The 22,285-nt window shown below is 40.3% G+C and overlaps 1 protein-coding gene across 5 annotated transcripts in view; it reads right to left on the bottom strand.

Moving 5' to 3' along the window:
- Positions 1–14,957, bottom strand: part of CYSLTR2 (cysteinyl leukotriene receptor 2) — a 40,089-nt gene extending 25,132 nt beyond the window's left edge. The window contains exons 1-2 of one of the 5 annotated variants that reach the window (XM_079136547.1): positions 14,837–14,909; positions 6,516–6,570 (exon numbers count right to left, since the gene is read on the bottom strand). The gene's annotated coding sequence lies outside the window, so the exon portion shown is untranslated. Of the gene's footprint in view, positions 1–6,515; positions 6,571–11,551; positions 11,927–14,836 lie in introns of those variants that run through there. The other 4 variants (XM_079136549.1, XR_013763227.1, XM_079136548.1 and 1 more) reach the window with 4 other exon arrangements.
- Positions 14,958–22,285: the final 7,328 nt, after the last annotated feature.

Genomic DNA, 22,285 nt, shown 5'->3' with positions numbered 1-22,285 from the left:
AAAGAAGAAGAAGAAGAAGAAGAAAAGAAAGAAAGAATTAAGACTTCCTCTCCTGCAGCTTTACTGTAATTGAACAACAAAGAAGAAACAGGGATCAGCAGCAGAAGGTGGAGATTCCATACTTGAGTTATGAAGCAAAACCACACATGGGTTTTCAGTGACCAGTTTAAAGTTGATGAGAATAATAGCTTACATTGATATTTTACATATTTTCCTGGTTGTAGCAAAGCTACAACTGCTTAAAACCACACAGAAATTATTTTTATTATACTTATGAAAAATATCTTTGATGCATTCCCATGGGATTGTTAGACTTTGGCACAGAGTCCTCCCTGTCTGTGGACAGTCACCTTGCACCCACCAGGTATACCCATCTTCAGGTACAGACTGGGTCCTGCCCAGAGCCTGGAAGACCCAAAGCACTCAGACGCAAGACAGACAGCAGCAACGCATTGACTCTGAATAGCAGCAAGCAAGGTGAATCAGACACTCAGCTGCCCTGATCTGGTATATTATCTGCTCAAGAGCAGATAATCTTCTGGAGAACGGATGTTGGTGCAGTATGCATCATCTTTACAAGGAACTTTTTTAATTTGTTCTTTTTAGTTATACATGGCACTAGAGTGTATTTTGACATATCATATACACATGAATAATAACTTCCCATTTCTGTGGTTGTACCTGATGTGGAGTTATATTGGTCGTGCATTCATATATGAACATATGAAAGTTATGCCTGATTTATTCTGTCTTTTCCATTCCCATTCTCTCTCTCTTCCCTCTACTCCACCCTGTCCAACTAGTGACCTCCCCACATAGCCTGTTGTGAGTCAGCATCTGCATATCAAGGAGAACTTTCAGCCCTTAGTTTTTTTGGAATTGGCTTATTTCACTTAGCGTGATAGTCTCTAGTTTCATCCATTTACTGGCAAATGCCATTAATTCATTCTTCTTTATGACTGAATAATATTCTACTGGGTATGTGTACCACATTTTCTTATCCATTTATCTGTTGAAGGGCATCTAGATTGGTTCCATAGCTTAGCTATTGTGAATTAAGCTGCTATAAACATTGATATGGTTGTGTCACCTGTAGTATGCTTTAAGTCTTTCAGGTATAGGCTGAGGAATGGGATAACTGGGTCAAATGGTGGCTCCCTTCCAAGTTTTCTGAGGAATTTCCATACTACTTTCCAGAGTGGTTGTACCAATTTGCAGTCCCACCAGCAATTTTACAAGCAATTACTGATGCAATTTTGTGTAGAGCAGCCCTGGCGAAAAGATAGCAGCATCTAACCTGTCAGAAGGTATATTTTCCATGTCAGAAGCCTCTTAGTTGCTACCAGATGACATTCTGAGTCTTCTGCTTGACCACTGTCTCTGAATTGCTAACGTCCACATTGAAAATCTTCCCAGTGAACTGACATCAGGACCCTTGGCTGTCTGGTTGCATCAGTCACCAGCTCTGCTCCCCACTTCAAAGTGCCCAGTCTCCCTGCCCAAGGGCAGATCTGTGCTTTAAATAAGTGGTTCTTATTCACAGATGGAGGAAAGTCTGAGGGAGGCCAGCCTGCATGCAGAGAGATGAGAAGGGATGTCCTTGTGATGGCCCAGGGAAGATGGTGTTAATTACCCCAAACCGGATTGAAAGGTATAGAGGAGTGAGCTGACCCCACTGTGGATGGGCTAAATGTGGAAATCCAGGGAAAAGGGGAGTTAAGGGTCTTCTTGGATATTTGGTGGGGGGGGGTGAATGGTACTTTTCATTAATAAAAGTAATGAAAGGTGCTATTGGGGGAAGAAATGAGGAGTTCAGGTTGGAGCATTCTGAACTTGAAGCTTTTAGTAACAGATAAGGGGACGTGATCCACTGCAGGCTGGAGCTCGGGAGGAGCACGTGAGCCTAATGGATGTAGGAACATCAGCACTAGGGGGAGCTGAAGTCAGAAGAGTGAGCGAGCTCACGTAGGGCTGGGAAAACAGAGAGGGACGAGGGTCAAGAACAGGACCTTCGGGAACGTCAACCATTAAGGGACAGGTAGAGAGAAACAAAAGGCAGGAAAGAGGATGGGAAAGACTAGCCAAGCGGTAAGAGGGGAATCAAGAACGCACTGCTGCAGGGGGGCCAGAGGAAGACTGCTTTAAGGAGAGTGAGTGGGCTGGGGAGATAGCTCAGTCGGTAGAGTGCTTGCCTTGCAAGCACAAGGCCCCTGGTTGGATCCCCAGCACCGCAAAAAAAAAAAAAAAAAGGAGTCGACGATAGGGATTAAAAGCGACAGATGATTTAGCCAACAAATGTATCAGGAGGGGAGAGTCAATGACAGGAAGCTGATAAAGGAGCAGCAGTTGAGAAAGTACCCACAGTGGGGAGGGGAGAGGGTGTTCCTGTGGCCGCTGTAAAAGGTGTGCTGCTGGAGGGAGTCTGGGCCAGGGAGGGAAGCACGCATGCTTTCTTTCTCTCTGAGTACACCTGGATTCTTATCGCTCAAGCCATCTCCCTCATGTTGGGGTCAGTCTCTTCTTCTGTTCATCTCTCCTCCTCTCTCTTCAACACCACACACCTGAGCCATTGATTAGAATGTATAGTCGTCCCCCCATTATCTGTAGGGACTATGTCAAGATCCCCAACAGCTGCCTGAAACCATGGATAGGACCAGACTTCTATGTCCTGGTTTCTCTATGTGCCCGGCAGAATGGCACATAGTATAGAAGCGTAATCTGTCTTTCCATGTTTTATGCTCTGGTTGCCTCCTTTACATCACTCACTCTTGCACTTTGGGGCCATTACTAAGTGAAAGGCAGAATCTTTTGAACACAAGCATTGCAAAGCAAAACTCTCAAACTGAAGCAGAGATGGCTACAAGTGACTAACCGGCAGGTAGAGTGTACAATTTGGATATGCTGGACAAAGGGATGATTCATGAACAACACAGGATGGAGTGGGGAACAACGTGAAATTTCATCATGCTAATTCTACTGGCATGGAGTTTAAAACTTATTATTTCTGGGAGTTTTTCCAGAAATACCTTTGAATTACAATTGCTTGAGACCCTGCAGGGGGTAACTTGAAATCCAGTAGACCTCCAACCCTCGTCACTTGTAGCTGTTGAAACTTGCTCCTCTGAGCTTTAGCATACTTGTCCTCTAAATAAGGCTAATAAAGCTAGTCCTTTAGGATTATGTTGGGGTTTTTTAAATGAAATAATGTGTTTGCTTTGCATAGTAGGAGGTCAACCAAATGCTAGTTTCTTCCCCTCTTACCTGTTTTACCCGGTTGAAATTCTGTCCCCATTTCTTTCTTGTCCTTTTACACTAAAGACTCCCCTCAATCAGTGGGCTTGCTGTTAATATTTCTTTCCCATCTTCCTCTTCTTAATTCCTCTTCTACACAATATGTCTGCCCTGCCCCATCCCTTCCACCTCAATGAGGCCTTCCTCCGAGGCTCCTGTGACTTAGATAAGGTCATTTGTTCCTGCTCAGTATCCAGCTGTACTAGTCATTTCTCATATTCCTTCCTCATCATCGCCGTGGAATTGGGTTCCTTGCATCTTCGAGACCCCTCCTCCTACTGATTTCCGAAGCTTTAGGCTTTCCATTTCCCTGACTGCCTCAGTCCCCACTGAGTGCACCACCAGTAGCTAAACTACTACTGGTCAAAGGACTACCTTCTACCCTGGGGACTTTGCCACCATCTCTCTGACTCCCAGATGTCCCTTTTGATAACTCTGTTTTTCATTTTATGCTGTTGAAGAATTTCTTCTCAGCTATCTCATTTGCTCTGCTTGGACTATCTTTTGAGATAGGACTGATTTGCATTATTATCTCAATTTACAAATAAAGATGAAAGTTGAGGCAGAAGAATTTAAGAGGCTTTCCTGAATTCTAACCTGAGCTATTCTCACACTTCTGTCTAGTATAGTCTTACCTTGAGCTCTGCCTTTACCAAAATGTCGGACTAAATTTACCCTTCTTTTCAAATAGATTCCTGCTCAGCCAATAACCATTATAAGGCATTTTCTTTAATTCTTCTTGCGCATGTCTAATCAATTTGGGCAGAATTATGGCCTCCAATTCTAACCTTTAATCCACAGGTATATGTCATCATTCCTAACCTCAGTCTATTGATGCCTAGATTCTGTCTCCTGACCTTGACGGAGTTGCTATATTTTGAAACTCATTAAAAACATTTTAATTTCACTGGTGAACCTGAAATTGGCCTATCAGACCAAATGCAAATTCCTCAACCAAATATAAGGCTTCCTACCACTTGGCCCCAGGGTCCCTGTATTCTCACTGATGAGAGTCCGCACCGAACACCTGAGAGCTGTACAACAAGGTGACGGGTGGCAGAAAGGAGAACAGAGATTATGGGTCCTGGTCTGCCATTTTCTAACTTGGATAGGACACTTTGAGGAAGTTTATCTATAAAATGGGGACAGTGAAGGCCCCGACCCCAATCTGTTGTTGTTCTTGCCCGGTTGTTTTCAGTTACACATGATAGTAGAATTGTATTTGACATATTTATACGTACATGGAGCATAGCTTCCCACTCTTGGTGTTGTACGTGATTGGAGTTACAACAGTTGACCCCATACTCTTAAGAAGGCTGTGAGAGGGAAGACATAATGAGGCATGAAAAAAGCACCTGAGGGCTGGGGGATATAGCTCAGTTGGTAGAGTGCCCTGCCCCGCAAGCACAAGGCCCTGGGTTCAATCCCCAGCACGGCAAAAAAAAAAAAAAAAAAAGGCACTTTGAAGACCACAAGTTGGCCTTACAGTCATTGTTTCTCAGCTCCTCGAGACCAGGCAGCTCAAACCTGGATTTTCACTTCCTCCATGTGCCTTTTGGAGGACTCTCTTCAGTCTCTAGCCTTCCCCTCCTCTCCATCTCCCTCTTCCCAACCTGCAAAGTGCTTAACTCTTACTAGGCCCAAGTCCTCTTCAACATCTGTCTTGCTTTCTGTGCTTCACTTTAGCCAACTGACACGTCCCATAGGTCTCTCTTTTTTAATGTTCTTATCACACTTATGAATAAACTACTGCAGCCTAAGAGTAGTTCTACATGTGCTTTGGTAGATATTGATTAGGCAGATGCATCACACTGCTCTCTAAAGATTATCAGGTTTTCGAGAGGAAGGGTCAGTCTGTCACTGATTTTGCATACTCTTCTCTGCCAAGCACATATCTGAGGAAACCTGGTGAAGCGAGAAGGTACAAACGACACATCAAAATAACTTTAGTAAATGTAAAAAATAAAATGAATTAAAAATGCATGGCATCTTTAATACTGGTATAAATAAAAATAAAAATAAATAGGTCTTTGGTGTGGAAAAGGCTGGTTTCTAGAGATGTGAAAATCAGAAGAGTGAGGACATTTGACATGAGAAAAATGAAACCAAGCTATAATGGAAATAAGAAGGAAAACACCTTTGGGGGCAAAAAGATCAATGTGAAATTTCCAATTAGCCAGATTACAATGTCAAACAAAAACCCAATAACAAAACCTGGAAACAAGTTACCCAGGTAGGCCACAAAAGCAAGGTTATGAAATTTGGATAATTTTCCATTAAGCGAGCACAAAATTTGGAGGCATAAAAACATGATAGCAGCTTTTCAAGATTAAGTCATCATCAAAGAACAAAAATGTCACCCAGAATTATTTAATTGAATTTTATCCATTTTAAACCTAAGTTATATACAACTGGACTTAGAAATCACCCATAATGAAGATCCTACCCCTTTTCAGATGCCCAGACACCCACTGAGGACATCCATCTTCCTGTTTCCCTGCATTTAGTTAACTCAGTGCAAAACATACAAGCTGACTCATGTGGTCCCCAAACTATAAAGACTGGCAGACGGACTTTCCAAGTACCATCTATCAGTGACTTTGGACTTGCCAATTTGTTTCTCATTGAAGGCTCAGAAGAGCTTAATATCAAGTGTTATCTGTGGGTATAAAAAAAACTAAACATCTTTCCTCAGCTTTAAGAGGATCATTTTATATTATCAAACATAGAAAACAAGTGTTGCACAGTATTTGTTACTCACAAATTCTATATAAAATGTTGCACATGATTTAATGGCAGACAAAAATCTCTCTCACTTTGGGTGAGATACCCTTGGTTTTCATTGTGAAAAATCATTGGAACTTACAGATCAAATATATTCAGGCTGGGATGTCATAAATCATAAATTTATTGGCCATAAATAATGACCAATCCTACAGTCCTTCAAGTAGATCCTCACAGACTTAAATATAACCATCCTGCTATTGTGGGTTTAATTCTCCACAGTACAAGGATTCTGTTTCAATCACCCACCCTGAGATCCATGGACTCTTCCCACAATGATGCTCTTCATTTTATCCAAAAACTTTAGAGCATAACTTGGATTTTAGCTCCCAGACAGAGTGTATACTGTGGAATTACAAATAAGATATTCTTTTATAGTCCATAGAAATGTTCAGAAGAGAGAGTTTGTAGAAAGTGATAGAGTCAGATCTGCCACTTACTAGCCATGGAGTCTTGGCCAAGTGATTTGTCTTCTCTGAGCCTCAGTTTCCTCATCTGCAAATGCATAATGACAGTGATGTCTCTCACACAGTGGGCACACGATGGTGGTAACTATGATTATTAAACCTCAAATTTGGAACTTAGGAAAAGTCCGAGGAGGCAAAACTTTCTTCATATAAAAAAAGGCCAGGACTGAAAGATCACTTAATGAGAAAAATCATTCTTGGAAGGCATGAGTGGTTGTTCTCAGCCACACAGAAGCAGCAGGAGAGAAACAGGGAAAAAACCACACTCTGGGGACTTGGAATCCAGGTCCTTTCATTGACTAATCTGATGACAGTAGGCAGGTAATTTTTATCTCCCTGTACCTTAGTTCCTACAGTGAAATGGAGATAATGATAATGCTAGTTCTTGCTTAAAGGATGATTGGTTGTAAGGATGCAGTGAGATGATATATAAATATCACTTAGGCCAAAGCCTGGGACAATAGAGAGCTTTAGAAAAATCTCCACAATAAGTGTCAGCCATTGTTATTGCAAAGACTCACAAAATCAGTTCAAAAATCAGCAGAGAGAATGCAACCATCTGGATGGGAAGATTCCACAGCACGTTTGTCCCTCAAAACCCCAGAGGCCCCTGAGTGTGAGTTATGTAGTCTCCCAAATAGGGAAAGTATCATTGAGAATCTATTCTTGCAATCCAAGCTGCTAACCCAGAACTTAACTGTAACAGGCCCCTAATGTCATTTTAGACATGCAGTGCTTTGGAGGTGTTTCTGACTAGCAGAAATGAAGTTCTGCTTTCAGAATTTTTTCAAAGGGTTAAAGTGAATTGAGTTCTTGGAGACCAAAACAGAAATACAGATTTAAAAAAAAAACAGAAACAAAAACTACTGAGATTGCAACATCTTTTGAATGAGGAACTGAGCTGGTCTTTGGGCTCCCAGAGGGGAGTGACCCACACAGAGCCCCGTTTCCATGGACTCAGCACCTTGGGGAATTTTGCTGCTCTGTTTCTTCCTCTGGTCTGTCACACTCAAAGAGACCCAGAGTACAAGCCACTTCATGGGCCCAGGCTAATGACCCCTTTGCTTGCTAAATGCAATTTCCTTTCACTCATTGCATGACTATGAAGTTGCCACCTTGACCCATTGGGAAAATGGCTAGTGGTTTGTTTTGTTTTGTTTTGTTTGCAGTGCTGGGGATTGAACCCAGGCAAGTGCTCTACCAACGGAGTGATATCCCCAGCCCTGGAAATCTTAACACTCAAAGATCCTCTCTTTTTGGATCCCAGCCAAACTGTGACTTGATTCACCCTGATGCTCAGTAGAAAGAAATTTTGGCATGTTACTCATGGGATTGCACAGATTTCCAGGGTAGCTTGAAGCCCCTAAGGAGCAGTCTCTGTTTGCCACTAGGGGAAAGATCTGAGCAAATCCTTTCAGGAAGAATGGAGTAGTTTTAGTGGGCAATTGCCACAACAGACCAGTGTCCCTGTGGGGCACCAAATGCACTCATCTAATTATGGTAGAGGATTCCATGTCCCATACCCGCTTCATCTTCTCTCCTCAAATTTCTCCTCAGGAATCCACCAGGGTTGAGGTGGGACGGAGGTTCAGAAATGTACTAATTTGGTTATTGGTTGGTTTGTCTGACTTTCCTCCTGACTAAATTCTAGCAGGTCCAGAGAAAGTGTGCACACACACATATAACTTCTGAATTTCATTGTCTTGGTTTCCTATTTTAGTTCTAAAGACCAGGCACACCATGTTATAGGATATGTTTTTCCAAATAGAATGTTTTCTTAAACTTGGGTTGTTTAGCTTCAGTGATTTCTCCCAATTACTCTTCCACAGGTACCCTTCAGCTTATATCTGCTTCCTTCTCTTTCGAGCACTTTCTCTGACCCATGAGAACTCCTGAGAGTCACCAGACCCTTCCTTGCCTGGGTTCTGCTTAAGGTTCCTGTGGCTTCTCAAACTTTGAATGTTAGGCCCAGCTTCTTGGTGGAGCTGGCACACCATGTACTGGCTGTGGCCTTCTTCCACTGAAAGAAGAACTTTGCCCAGCCCATAGAATATGTGGTAACATGGCATCTTCCACCATAAATATACTGTACATAGACAGATGGAAGAAGAAATACCCAAGAAGACATGTGCTGCCAGAGGTCCACATGGAAAATGTGTGTGGCCAAAACGCCTAGTTTGGATGATAATTTAAAAATAGCTGCCTTTTTTGTATCTTTTACTGACAAACTTTCCTGCTTCATTGTTCTGATTGGTCCGTTTGCACATTCTCCACTGAAGTTCCTTTCTTGAGAATTTTCCTAGGCAAAAAGGTGCCTAAGAATCAGGCAGATTTGCAGAGAACTAGTCCCTTAAAATTGGGGTCTTTTCACAACCTAAATTCTTTCTTGCATTATATTAAGGGACAAATGCTCCCAGAAACTCCCCAGGGCTGTCTCAGAAGCTGAATCCTGGCAGAAGGTTGGCATCCAAGCACGTGACGAGCCTTGAGATGCCTCTAGAACACAACTTATGGCAATATCTCCCCATCCTTCATCCCACCTCTGTTTTGCTAGTTCCTTGTTTTCTCTCCATCATTCTTCAAATGCCAACTTCTCTCCCATATTCATCCATACTCAACCACAAACACAAACACAAAATCAGTACAAAGAAAACACATATGGAGAGCTGTGAGCTCCTTGGAGATATGACCTCCTTTAAAAAGAAAACATTGTTTTGAGGAAGAGTTGTCTTCTCTCTGGCTCTCATAAATTTCTTCTACTCTCCTTGGTTAATACAACATGAGTCCATGAAACATGCTGAGGATGCTTGGAGGTATCTGTTATTAACCTAAGTAAGGCTACAGAATTATTCCACAACCCAGTCTCTGATTCCCAAGTGTTCTGATTTCAAGACCGAAGAAAGGACAGATTAGCAAGTGCTGTCTCAGCAAGCCAGTAGGGTTTGGTCATCATTCATTTAATTTGAATGTTCCCCAAAGGTCCCCTGTAACTGAAGTCTTGGTCTGCAGGGTGGCTATGTTGGGAGGTACTCTGGACATTTAAGAGGAAGCGCCTTGTTCTTAGGTCCTGGGGCATGCCCTTGAAAGGGAATTGTGAGACTCCAGGCCACCCCCCCAATTCTCTCCCCTCTGGTTACAGAAGTGACTGCCTGCTCTGACACATACTCCCACCACAATGTGCTGCCATCCATGGCCCACACCAGGGGCCAAACCAATGGGGCTGCCCAATCTGGAAATTTAAACCTCAAAAAGTACGAACACAATAAACCTTTTTTCTTCATAGTTAGTTTTTCTCTGGTACTACGTTGTAGTACCACAGCACTGATTCATACAAAACTTATTCCAATAAACTTCTGGGGTTAGTCAGCATCAGGACCCTCCCTTTCCATAACCCTGGTGCCGAAATGACATGACTCAGAGACCTCCCAAAGGCCACTTATTCAATGTAAAACTCATTTCTTTCTCTTCTCTCCCACCTTGGCATTTTATATATCACTATTAAATTAATTTCTTAGAGCAAAGGAATTATTTACAAATGTAGTTTGTTAAACATCATATGTGTCTCCTAAACTATATAGAGGTATTGCAATATCATGCAAAACCTTTAGTAAAAATCTCACTAGAAACAAATTTCTAATTTAACTGTTTGTGACCTGCAGGATCATCAGCAAGTAATCAGCCTCTCAGAGTTAATGAGAGGACCAAGCGAAGGCAACATGGGCAACAACTTCAAACAACAACGTGTGCATACGGAGCACACACGTGCAAGAGAAGACAGAGGTTTGGGGCGGGTTGGGGACGGGTGTCTCTATTGCCTACATTCTCTGAGCTCCAGCTCAGCCCCGGCTATCCTTTACCAATCTCAAGTTTCTTTCTAAACACCATTTCCAGAAAAAGTCATCTTTGACTCCTCTAGGTCTTAACTGGGTGCAGCTCCACAGTTTCTTCCCAGTATTTCTCCCAGGGACAGCAGCTGCCTCCTGTCTATCCCCACCCCAGAAAACTCCCCCACTGCAGGCAAGAAGTGCTCTGGTCTACTGCTATTAGCCCTAGCTTGGCACGCAGTTCATAAAGGTGCTCAGATAAACGACCACTGAGCAAGCCAAGGAAATCATTAGCCAACCCTCTCACGTGTGTCTCACAGTGAATATTTTCTGGGAGGAAAAAAAAAATCCCCCCTTGCTTTTTTTTTTTGGTAATGAAATGCTATTAGTGCATTTTTCCTTACAAACTTTCTGTTCCTGAAATTTAATTCTAAGATCTAGGAACTAGGAATATAGGGTCAATGGCATGAGGGCAGGGGGCAACCACAAAAGGTACCCAAATGGCGTTCTGTTCTCGATTCTGTAAGAAGTGATGCTATTTATATCTCTGAGGAGAGCAAATTGCCTTTCGGATTCTGGGCCAACACATTCCCAGTAGGGATTTTGTGCCTGTTATAACTAAAAAGGGGAGCTGCCTTCAAATCTCTTGGAGAATTTACTAGAGAGCAGAATTATTAAGGCAAGACTCAAAAAAGAAATAACCTGACTTGCTGTAAGAATCTGTGAGGGGTCGGGGATGTAGCTCAGGGGCAGAGCTGTCACCCAGCATGTGAAGGCCCTGGGTTCCTATGATATCTTCAGGAACTCCTTAGACCATTGTGTTTTCTGTACCAGATGCAGACAATGGAAAATGCTATCTCTCCAGGCTCATGAGAGGAGGCTGGGTGGGAAATAGTCTATTTTTCAAGATCGAATAAAAAACTTTTTAAAACAATGAACAGAATGAAATAATTGTGAGCACTGTTCTTTTAAATTCTCCCTGTTTAATTGATATTTAAATCTCTAAAGTAGAGATTTAAATATCTACTTCCTTCCCTCCTCTCTTCCTCCGTCCTTGTTCTTCTTGGGGTCAGCTCCCCGACATTTCGTTGAAGTCTTTCTCCCTTCAGGACTTTGGAGTTTGTACTAAGATGGAGAAATCTCTGTGTCTACCTCCATTTCTTCCTAAGGATTTGGCTGATTTTGGAATTCTTTGTCTTCAAGTTACTACTTAGATCCTCATCATGAGCCCCTCAGTTAATAACTAGACTTATTTGTCAAAGAAGCCACACTACACTGCCACCAAGTCATCAATCCAATTGGAAAGGGTTTCCTCTAGATGTCAGCAAAGATTACATGTTTTCCAGGGGCCACTCAATAGAAAGAGATTAACAAAATTCAAAACGCAATTTTAATTTAACATTAAGGCATTAACATGAACATAAACTGTAAATAAAAGTCCACTTTCACTGATGCATTAATTGATTTGCACTCTCCCATTTCTCGCAGTGGAATGCATGTCCTGGGTATCATGCAGAGACACATGGTCCAGTAGAAGGGATGAGGCCTGCTCCTAAGTAACTGCAGCACAAAGAAGGAAGTGGTCAGTGCCTGGAGCAAAGCATTTGTACAGTACCAGGTGGTTCTGACAGGATGTGAAAACCTCTCTAGCAAAGCTGAGCAACCACAGTGAAACACTTGCCTTTCTTTGCATTATCCATCTTGGCCATTGCATTAGCAGAGTTCTCTGGGTAATTGCACAATCCCTTGTGGGGCTTTTATCTTGCAGGCTGAGCTTTGGGGGCCAGTGGGTTTCTCATGTTTGCTGTGCAGGGCAAACTAGAAAAGCAGGAGGGGCCCTTGAGTCTGGAATACACACAAACAAGGTGATCCCAACACATAGCAATGAGTACGAACGCACCCACTCTCCTCCAAAACAGGTCTTATTCATGATGGAAGGAGCCCAGGGGATGGGAGGCAGGATGGTATGATAAATGAAAACATGTGCTCCTTAATTAGAAGGGATCTGGGTTCAAGTCTCAGCTCTGCCTTTTGGTCACTTATTACATCATCCTTCTGAATTTCAAAACTGTCAACAGCCAAGAGAGGACTGAAATGAGAATCAATGACATAAATGAATGAGAAGTGATTGACTTAGATCCTGACACAGGCTAAGAGCTCAGCCAGTGGTAGTTAACCATGACAATACTGTGATCAGTAATGTGCAGCACTCAGAGAATTAACAGAGGGGCTTCTGTGTGGCCAAGTGAAAGAAGTTGGGACCATTTCATTTGGAATGAGCCAACCAGAAAGACACAAACAATTCTATTCAGTGTATTTTTATTACAAACATAGTGCATGCTTCTGGTTAAAAAAAAAAAAATCAAGGGAACACAAGTTGAAATAAACTTAAATTTTAACACCAACTAGACACATCTAAATTTTTATGAATTCTTTCTTTCATCTTTTTCAAATATACATAATTATTTTTAAACAAAAATGGGTACATATTATAATGCTGTTTTGTACTTCAGTTTTTCTCGTCACTGTGTCATGTCATCTTTCTTGGCCAACTAATAAATATCATTGTTGTCATTTAACAGACTAAAGATTATCCAACTACATAGATAAAACAATATGTAATCCATTTACTACACTAGCTTTTATTCAAGTTATAAGAAAGGAGCCCTGTGCCCTCTGCACCAGTGCTGGTTCCACCTTGGGAAAGATCCTGTGCTCCCTGGTCTTCATATCTACCACCTTTAAAATAAAAATTATGCCCTCCAGCACTCAGGGCTATTTCATGGATCCAAAGAACTGGTGTATGTAAACATGTTTCTAAACAGAAAATTACTATGTGAACGTTTATGTTCATCAAAGAAGATACTAAATATTTATTGCCCTCTGCTGAATGAAAACAAGAAGAAATCTGATTAACATGTTATTGGTCAAGTTTAGATAAATCAAAAAATGTGCATTCCTACTGTAGGTTAGGAAAGCAGTAGTAAATGCTTCAACTTAGTCTAGCTGTCTTCTGTCTGCCCTTGGTTCCCAAGGGGAGAAACCAGAATACAATACTGACATAAATTCTTTGCACTTTCCTTCGGAGGACCTGGGATCCAGAAAAGGTAAGTGTTGTGCTCCTGAAAAACCTGATAAACCACCTCCCACCTCCAAATCCAGTCTCATCCGCCTTTGCTCCACCTTAGGTATGCCTATGACTGACTGATCATTAAATGCCCCCTGTGCTTCATGAAAAGGTTGCAAAAGACAGGAAGCCTGACTCCCTCAGCAGATACTAGCAGACCCTGGGTTTAATTTTGATCCATTTTGGACATTCTAGAGCCTCAATATCTCTAACGTCTAACTTCCCAAGCAGGAGAAACAAATTCCTCTCCTTAAAGCATTAGCAAATTAAAGTTCTCAGTTTTAGATGCTCATCTCGAGAGTTGATGTGCCTGAGATAAAAGACACAGATTTCTACAAGTCTTCTGTTTCCCATAAAATAACTCTGTGACTCACGCTTTTTAAATCGTATTGAAAGAGAGGATTGATTGCATAGCTTGCCTGAAATTGCATCCTTTTCTTTTAATACATATTGCTCTCAGGTAAGTGTCAAAGACGGAAAATATTTCAAATAATCTTTGTCAACTTTTGCTGACCACTCATTATAACCACCTTGGAATTTTTTTGGAAGATAAGATACTACAGATGGACAGACTGATCCTCAAAGGTTCAGTTTCAGTGGTTCTGGGGGCAATTTTTTAATCTGCTCAGATTCAGGTGATTCCGACTGAATGTGCAGCCAGAGTTGAAAAACACTGTTGGGGACCCACAGAGAACAGACTGCAAGCTCTCATCCCCACCCCTTCCACCCAGAGTGCCTCTGAGCAAAACTACTGAAATACACATCCTCAAAGCAAACCTCCTCTCCCCCAAAAGCAAGAATCCAAGTGAAAAAATAAACACGTCTTCTAGAATAAAATGATTCAATTTATGAAGAATAGGAAGGATGCTGAATGGCCAAACACAGAAGAAAGTTTGGGTAATGTATGGTAAATCTCAATGCAATGTATGAAGCAATGTAAAATTATGATTATGAAGATTCATAGCATGAATAAAATAAAAGCTGTGTTGAAAGAAATGAACATAAACTTATCCATACTGTATGGATACAACCTGAACATCAAACTCCATGCACCAACTGCACACACACACACACACACACACCACACACACACACAGAAAGAAATAACACACACACACACCACAACACACCACACACAACAGAAAGAAATAACCCAAAATGTCAACAGATGCTTTATCTTGGTGATGGTTTTTGTTTTCTTCTACTCTTTTTTATACTTTCTCAATATTTTTAAACTACCACATATATGATAGAAAAAAAACATTTAAAGTAGAAAAGAAGACGTGATAATCCAGGCACAATTCTGAACAATGAATTAACAAAGCAACAGTAAAAATGCCCACCTGTACGTAGGCTTCTGTCCTGGGCTCCTTGCCTTCGGTCTCTCTCCTGCCTTTCTCCTCCAAGTAATTCAGCTTGCTCATTTGGAGGAAAAGTGAAACGGCAGATTGTGCTTATGAGCTGTGTCAGCCAATAGCAAGAAAAGGAACCTTGGCCAATGGGTCACCCGGGCTTTGTGGGAGCTGGGGTGGGTGTTGGCAATGGCTTCTTTCTTAAGAGGGGAAGGCTTTCAGTGAGTGTCTCCGTCTCTGTCTCTGTCTCTTTCTCCCTCTCACTCTCCTTTCTCTTTTTATCAGTGTCTTTCACAAGAGATCAGGGGATGAGATGGGCTAGAGTCAGGGGTTTTAAGTGGCTTTTAGTTCTCCTAAAAGCTTTGTTTCCATGACAGGCGTGGCACCAGGGCTGCCTTCTGCATACGGACGGCTCTGTGGTGTCGTGCAGAGTACTCCCATCGCCCACGTGCTTTCTCACTTCCGCTCAAGTGGAGGCCTTACTCGTTCTGCTGAAAATTCTCCGACAAGCTGACCGATCACCTCCCTGTTGCTCGTGTAGGATGTCCTCTCAGTCTTCATCTCCCTTTCCTTCTTCTTTGCACAGTTAACCATGAATATTTTATTGGGACTTTCTCCCTCTTGTTCCTGGTTCTTTTCTACCGCTCAGATTGCTTCTTCTTTTGCCTATCTGATGCTTCTTTTTCCACCAGTTCTCCAAATGTGAATTTTCTGCAGGGATCTGTCTCCTGACCTCCTTCCAACTTCTTCTCTTGCTTTATCCACAACCATGGCCAAATTTAATATGACCCAAACAGAACTTTTCTTTTCCCATCCCAGGCCTATATTTCCCCCATCTTCCCCCATTGAAGCAAATGGTACCACATGATTCATACAGTTAATTCATCCACAAACTTAGAAGCCATTCTTAATTCCTCTCTTTTTCCCACAGCCCAAATCCAACCTAATAAAGTCCATTTGTTTTGCCTGAAGAAATGTGTCACAAATCCATCCATTTCTCACCATTCCTATCCCTATTCAAACCCTTATAATTTCCTGGATAGAAAACTGCAGTAATGGACTGAGGATGTAGCTCAGCAGAAGAGCGCTTGCCTGCAATGTACAAAGTCCTGTGTTCAACATCTAGTGTGTGCAAATGTACACACACACACACACACACACACAGAGAAAAAAATTTAAAAAGAAAACTGCAGTAATATTAGCAAATTTGAAATAAATAAGTAAATTATCTATGTACCTATCATCTTTTATGTAGAAAAACTTAAAGAACATGCACACAAAACTGTTGAATAAACAAATTAAGCAGACATGCAGAGTACAAAAAGTACACACAAAATCCGTTACGTCTATATAGCAATGATCAATCCAAAAAAAAAATTAAAGAAAAATGATTCGATTCACAAAGCATCAAAAAGAATAAAATACTTAGGAACTAACTTGACCAAAAGGTGAAAGACTTATACACTAAAAACTACAAAACACTGCAGAAAGAAATTAAAGGAAGACACACAAATATGCTGAAGGACATCCTATATTCATGGATTGAAAAACTTCAATATTGCTAACACGTCAATACTATACAAACTGATATACAGACTCAATGCAGTTCCTGTCCAAGGTCCCAATAATGTCTTTTGCAAAAATAGAAAAATCTATCTTAAAATTCATATGGAATCTAAAGTGACCTCTGAATAGCAAAAATAACCTTGGAAAACAATAATAGCCAGGAAGTCTCACACTTACTGATTTCAAAAATTACTACAAAACAACAGCAATCAAAACAGTGTGGGTTTGGTATAATGACCAATACATAGGCCAATGAATTGGAATAGGGCACCCAGAAATAAATTCAGTCAAATGATTTTTGACAAGATATCAAAATTGAAACAAAAGAAACAATACAAAAATTGACAAAATAAATAGTTGGTTCTTAGAAAAAATAAACAAAATTGATAAACCTTTAGCCACACTAACAAAGAGAAGACGAGAGAAAACCCAAATCACTAAAATTCGGAATGAACAAGGAAATATCACAACAGACAGGATGGAAATACAAAACATAATTAGAAGCTATTTTGAAAATCTATACTCCAACAAATAGAAAATTCGAAGACATCAACAGTTCTAGAGACATATGAATTGCCTAAACTGAATGAGGAGGACATAAACAATTTAAATAGACCAATTTCAAGTACTGAAATAGAAGAAGTCATCAAAAGCCTACCAACAAGAAAAGTCCGGGACCATGGGTTCTCAGCCGAGTTCTACAAAACCTTTAAGGAAGCTCCTTCCAATACTTCTCAAAGTATTCCATAAAATAGAAGAGGAGGGAACCCTCCCAAACTCATTCTATGAAGCCAATATCACACTGATACCTAAACCAGACAGAGACTCATCAAGGAAAGAAAATTTCAGACCAATATCCTTATGAACATCGACGCAAAAATTCTCAACAAAATTTTAGCAAATCGCATACAAAAACATATTAAAAAGATAGTGCACCATGATCAAGTGGGTTTCATCCCAGGGATGCAAGGTTGGTTCAACATCAGGAAATCAATAAAGTAATTCACCATATTAATAGACTTAAAGTCAAGAATCACATGATTATTTCAATAGATGCAGAAAAAGCATTTGATAAATACAGCACCCCTTCATGCTCAAAACACTAGAAAAAATAGGGATAGTGGGAACATTCCTTAACATTGTAAAGGCCATTTATGCTAAGCCCATGGCTAATATCATTCTAAATGGTGAAAAACTGAAAGCATTCCCCCTAAAAACTGGAACAAGGCAGGGATGCCCTCTTTCACCACTTCTATTCAACATCGTTCTTGAGACTGTGGCCAGAGCAATTAGACAAACCAAAGAAATTTAAGGGATACGAATTGGAAAAGAAGAACTCAAACTATCCCTGTTCGCTGATGACATGATTTATATTTAGAGGAACCTGGAAATTCCACCAGAAAACTCTTAGAACTCATAAGTGATTTCAGTAAAGTAGCAGGTTACAAGATCATGCCCATAAATCCAACGCATTTTTATACATAAGTGATGAATCTTCAGAAAGAGAAATTAGGAAAACTACCCCATTCACAATAGCCTCGAAAAAAATAAAATACTTGGGAATCATCTCACAAAGAGGTGAAAACCTCTACAATGAAACTATACAACACTAAAGAAAGAAATTAAAGAACACCTTAGAAGATGGAAAGATCTTCCATGTTTTTGGATAGGAAGAATTAATATTGTCAAAATGGCCATACTACCTAAAGTGCTATACAAATTCAATGCAATTCCAATTAAAATCCCAAAATTGTACCTTACAGAAATAGAGCAAGCAATTATGAAATTCATCTGGAAGAATAAGAAACCCAGAATAGCTAAAGCAATCCTTAGCAGGAAGAGTGAAACAGGGGGTATTGCAATACCAGATCTTCAACTCTACTACAAAGCAATAGTAACCAAAAACGGCATGGTATTGGTACCAAAATAAAGGTAGATCAATGGTACAGAATAGAGGACACGGACACAAACCCAATAAATACAATTTTCTCATACTACAAAGGGCCAAAAATATGCAATGGAGAAAAGATAGCCTCTTCAACAAATGGTGCTGGGAGAATTGGAAATCCATATGCAACAGAATGAAACTAAACCCATATCTCTCACCATGCACGAAACTAAACTCAAAATGGATTAAGGACCTCGGAATCAGACCAGAGACCCTGCAGATTATAGAAGAAAAAGTAGGTCCAAATCTTCACCTTGTTGGTCTAGGACCAGACTTCCTTAACAGGACTCCCATAGCACAAGAAATAAAAGCTAGAATCAACCACTGGGATAGATTCAAACTAAAAAGCTTTCTCTCAGCAAAGGAAACTATCAGCAATGCGAAGAAAGAGCCTACAGAGTAGGAGAATATCTTTGCCAATCATACTTCAGATAGACCACTAATCTCCAGAATCTATAAAGAACTCAAAAAACTCTACTCCAAGAATTCAAACAGTCCAGTCAACAAATGGGCTAAGGAAATGAATAGACACTTCACAGAAGAAGATCTACAAGCAATCAACAAACATATGGAAAAATGTTCAACATCTCTAGTAATAAGAGAAATGCAAATCAAAACCACCCTAAGATTCCATCTCACCCCAATTAGAATGGCGATTCAAGAATACGAGCAACAACAGGTGTTGGCGAGGATGTGGGGAGAAAGGTACACTCATACACTGCTGGTGGGGCTGCAAATTAGTGCAGCCACTCTGGAAAGCAGTGTGGAGATTCCTTAGAAAACTTGGAATGGAACCACCATTTGACCCAGCTATCCCACTCCTTGGCCTATACCCAAAGGACTTAAAATCTGCATACTACAGAGATACAGCCACATCAAGTTCATAGCTGCTCAATTCACAATAGCCAGACTGTGGAACCAACCTAGATGCCCTTCAATTGATGATGGATAAAGAAACTGTGGTATATATATACAATGGAATATTACTCAGCCATAAAGAATGATAAAATTATGACATTTGCAGGCAAATGGATGAAATTGGAGAATATCATGCTAAGTGAGATAGGCCGATCTCAAAAAGCCAAAGGACGAATATATCGCTGATAAGTGGAGGATGACACATAATGGGGGGGAGGGAAGGGTTAGAGTTAGGGTTAGGGAGGGGGGCAAGTATGGAGGAAGGACTACTGTATAGAGGGTAAAGAGGGGTGGAGGGGTGGGGGGAAGGGAAAAAATAACAGAATGAATCAAACAACATTGCTCTATGTAAATTTATGATTACACAAATGGTATGCCTTTACACCCATGTACAAACAGAGAAACAACATGTATCCCATTTGTTTACAATAAAAAAAAAAAAGTTATGCCTTGATGATTTCTAAATAAGGAACAGATACAAATACTGACCATTAAGTATCATTTTTACCTTTATTTCTGAAAATGGCAATAGACTAACAAAATAAGCAGAAGCCTTTGAATGACAGTATATGTTTATATATCAAAATTGCTTAAATTATATGAAATAAATGTCAGTAGACATTTATCATCTAAATAATTTCTCTGTGTGTGTAGAAAAGAAAGTTGACAACTTGGGTAAAAGATGATTACTAAGGGGCTGGGATATAACTCAGTCCGCAGAGTGCTTGCCTGTCAAGCAGAAGGCCCTGGGTTCAATCCCCCACAGTAAAAAAAAAAAAAAAAAAAAAAGATGTTTATTAATATAGATGATTAATTCAGAGTGCTAAGGTTTGAATATGGATAGTAACCCCCTAAAGTCCATAGGTTAAAATCTTTTTCCCCAAGGTAGGGCTATTGAAAGATGCCACAGATTTCTAGGAGGTAGAGACTAGTGGAGGAGCCTTAAGTCAGTGGGGACCAGCCCTGGAAGGGGATTATCAACCCTGGCCTCTTCTTCTTCTTTTTTTTTCCTTCCTGCCTGATGAGATGTGCAGTCTGCTCTTCCATGTGCTCCTCTCATAATGTTCTAAGGCCCAAAAGTATGATGCCATTTGATCAGAGACTGGAACTACCAAAGCCATGAACCAAAATAAACCTTTTCTCTTTTATAAGTTAATTGCCTTAAGTATTTCATTATAGTAACGGAAAGGTGACTAATACACAAAGAAATACAAGTAATATATAGGATAGTAAATATGATTTTCTGGTTATTTAGAAACTTTAGTAAAGTTGAAACTATAGAGAGAGTAAATTTAATATGACACACATTGATTTATTTAATAAATTTAATCTTAAAGCTGTAGTTAACACTTTAAATTCATTACTTATTTGTTTACTTATATATCTGTGTATGCCTAAATGGATACATGTAAAGGCATATTACTATAATCTTTACTGCAGTTTTTACTGAATAATGTACAAAAAGTAATATTAGAGTTTGGGTCTTTTTAATATAAAATGATTAAGTTGTTTTAATGCCTGTGTGAGTAAAGATTCCTTCTCAACAAAAAAAATCATTAACTTTCCATGCTTTTTAAAAGACTCCTTGCTTTAATAAAAAAAAGTTAACTTCCCGTTAACTATTGTTAACATGTGTCTTCACAATGTGGCCTATAGTTATTTCTTGACCCTAAACAACATATACCATATATCTTGTGCCCTTGAGAAATTCTTGATTCTTTTGTTTATAAATTCAGGCTCCCAAAGCAAATAATCAAGCTCTTTGGAGCCTTAACTATATTTCTTTGAGTTTACTACAATGGTCACTAACAAAGATTTTCTCCTTCATCCTATGACAAGAAGGACAAAGGGGACACTGAGTTTCTAAGTATTCTTTGATATTTGTAACTACTAAACTATTACAAGCTGGGTGCAGTGGTACACACTTGTAATTCCAGACACTCAGGAGGCTGAGGCAGGATCACAAGTTCAAGGCCTGCCTGGGCAACTTAGCAAAACCCTATCTAAAAAAAATTTTTTGTTGTTTTATTGAAGGGTTGGGGATGTAGCTCAGTGGTAGAGTGTCCCTTAGTTTAACCTCCAGTAGGGAAAAAAAAAAGGAAGATGATTCTGGATTGTTTAGCTAATCACCCAGTCTTCCATAAGTTTCATTATTCAGGAAACATTGTCACACACTGCCAACACTCTAAACCCAGTGATCCTTCATCCCCCATCTGTAGAAAAGCAGGCCCGTCCGTGATTGGGACCTCTGTGAGGAAACTGTCCATACCTTACAGGAAACGTCTAGAGTCTCTCTGGATATTTCTGACTTAACTTTGTTTGTTGCTGGTTCATACTAAAGAAGAAAAGGTAGAAATTGTCAAGTAGGTTATACTATTATTGACTTTACCCTTGAAATATGGCTTTTCCTAGAAATAAAATAAGTTCCAGCAGCTAAGTCAATTGCCCTCACACAGGCTTGCCAGCTGACAAAAGATAAAAGAAAAACTACTTACACTGATATAAGGTACATGAATTTAAATGTCAGTCCATGGATTCAAGACACTTTAAAAATAAAAAGGTTTCATGAGACTACAAAAAACCCTCTAAAATAGACGATGAATTAAGGAACCGTGAGCTTCTTTGGCATTGCCTAAGGAGGGAGCCACAATGAAAGTAAAGTTCAGCAAAACTGCTTCATGATGTTCCTACAACAGCAAAAATAAACTGGCCATGATCTTAACCCAACACTGAAGGGATCACTAAAGGCTATTTCCAAGGAAGTCCCCATGCATGCCCTGCTCACGCTGGCACAGTCGTTTAATGTTGGGAGAAATCCTAGTTCTTGGCTCACAGCAGTGACTGTCTCAAGTGTGTAAAGGAAAACCTTCGCACATTCACGCACATTCGGGAAAACTTGCGGAGAGGAGCATTCCACTCTGGGCACCTAGGAAAGTAAACAATTGCCCCAAGTTGACCTAGTGTTACCAAGGGAACCTGTATAGGAGACTGGTGGTCTGATCCCCCAT

This window comes from Sciurus vulgaris (assembly GCF_902686455.1).
Source record: "Sciurus vulgaris genome assembly, chromosome: 4".
Lineage (NCBI taxonomy): Eukaryota > Metazoa > Chordata > Mammalia > Rodentia > Sciuridae > Sciurus > Sciurus vulgaris.
This window is presented reverse-complemented; position numbering and strand designations above follow the sequence as displayed.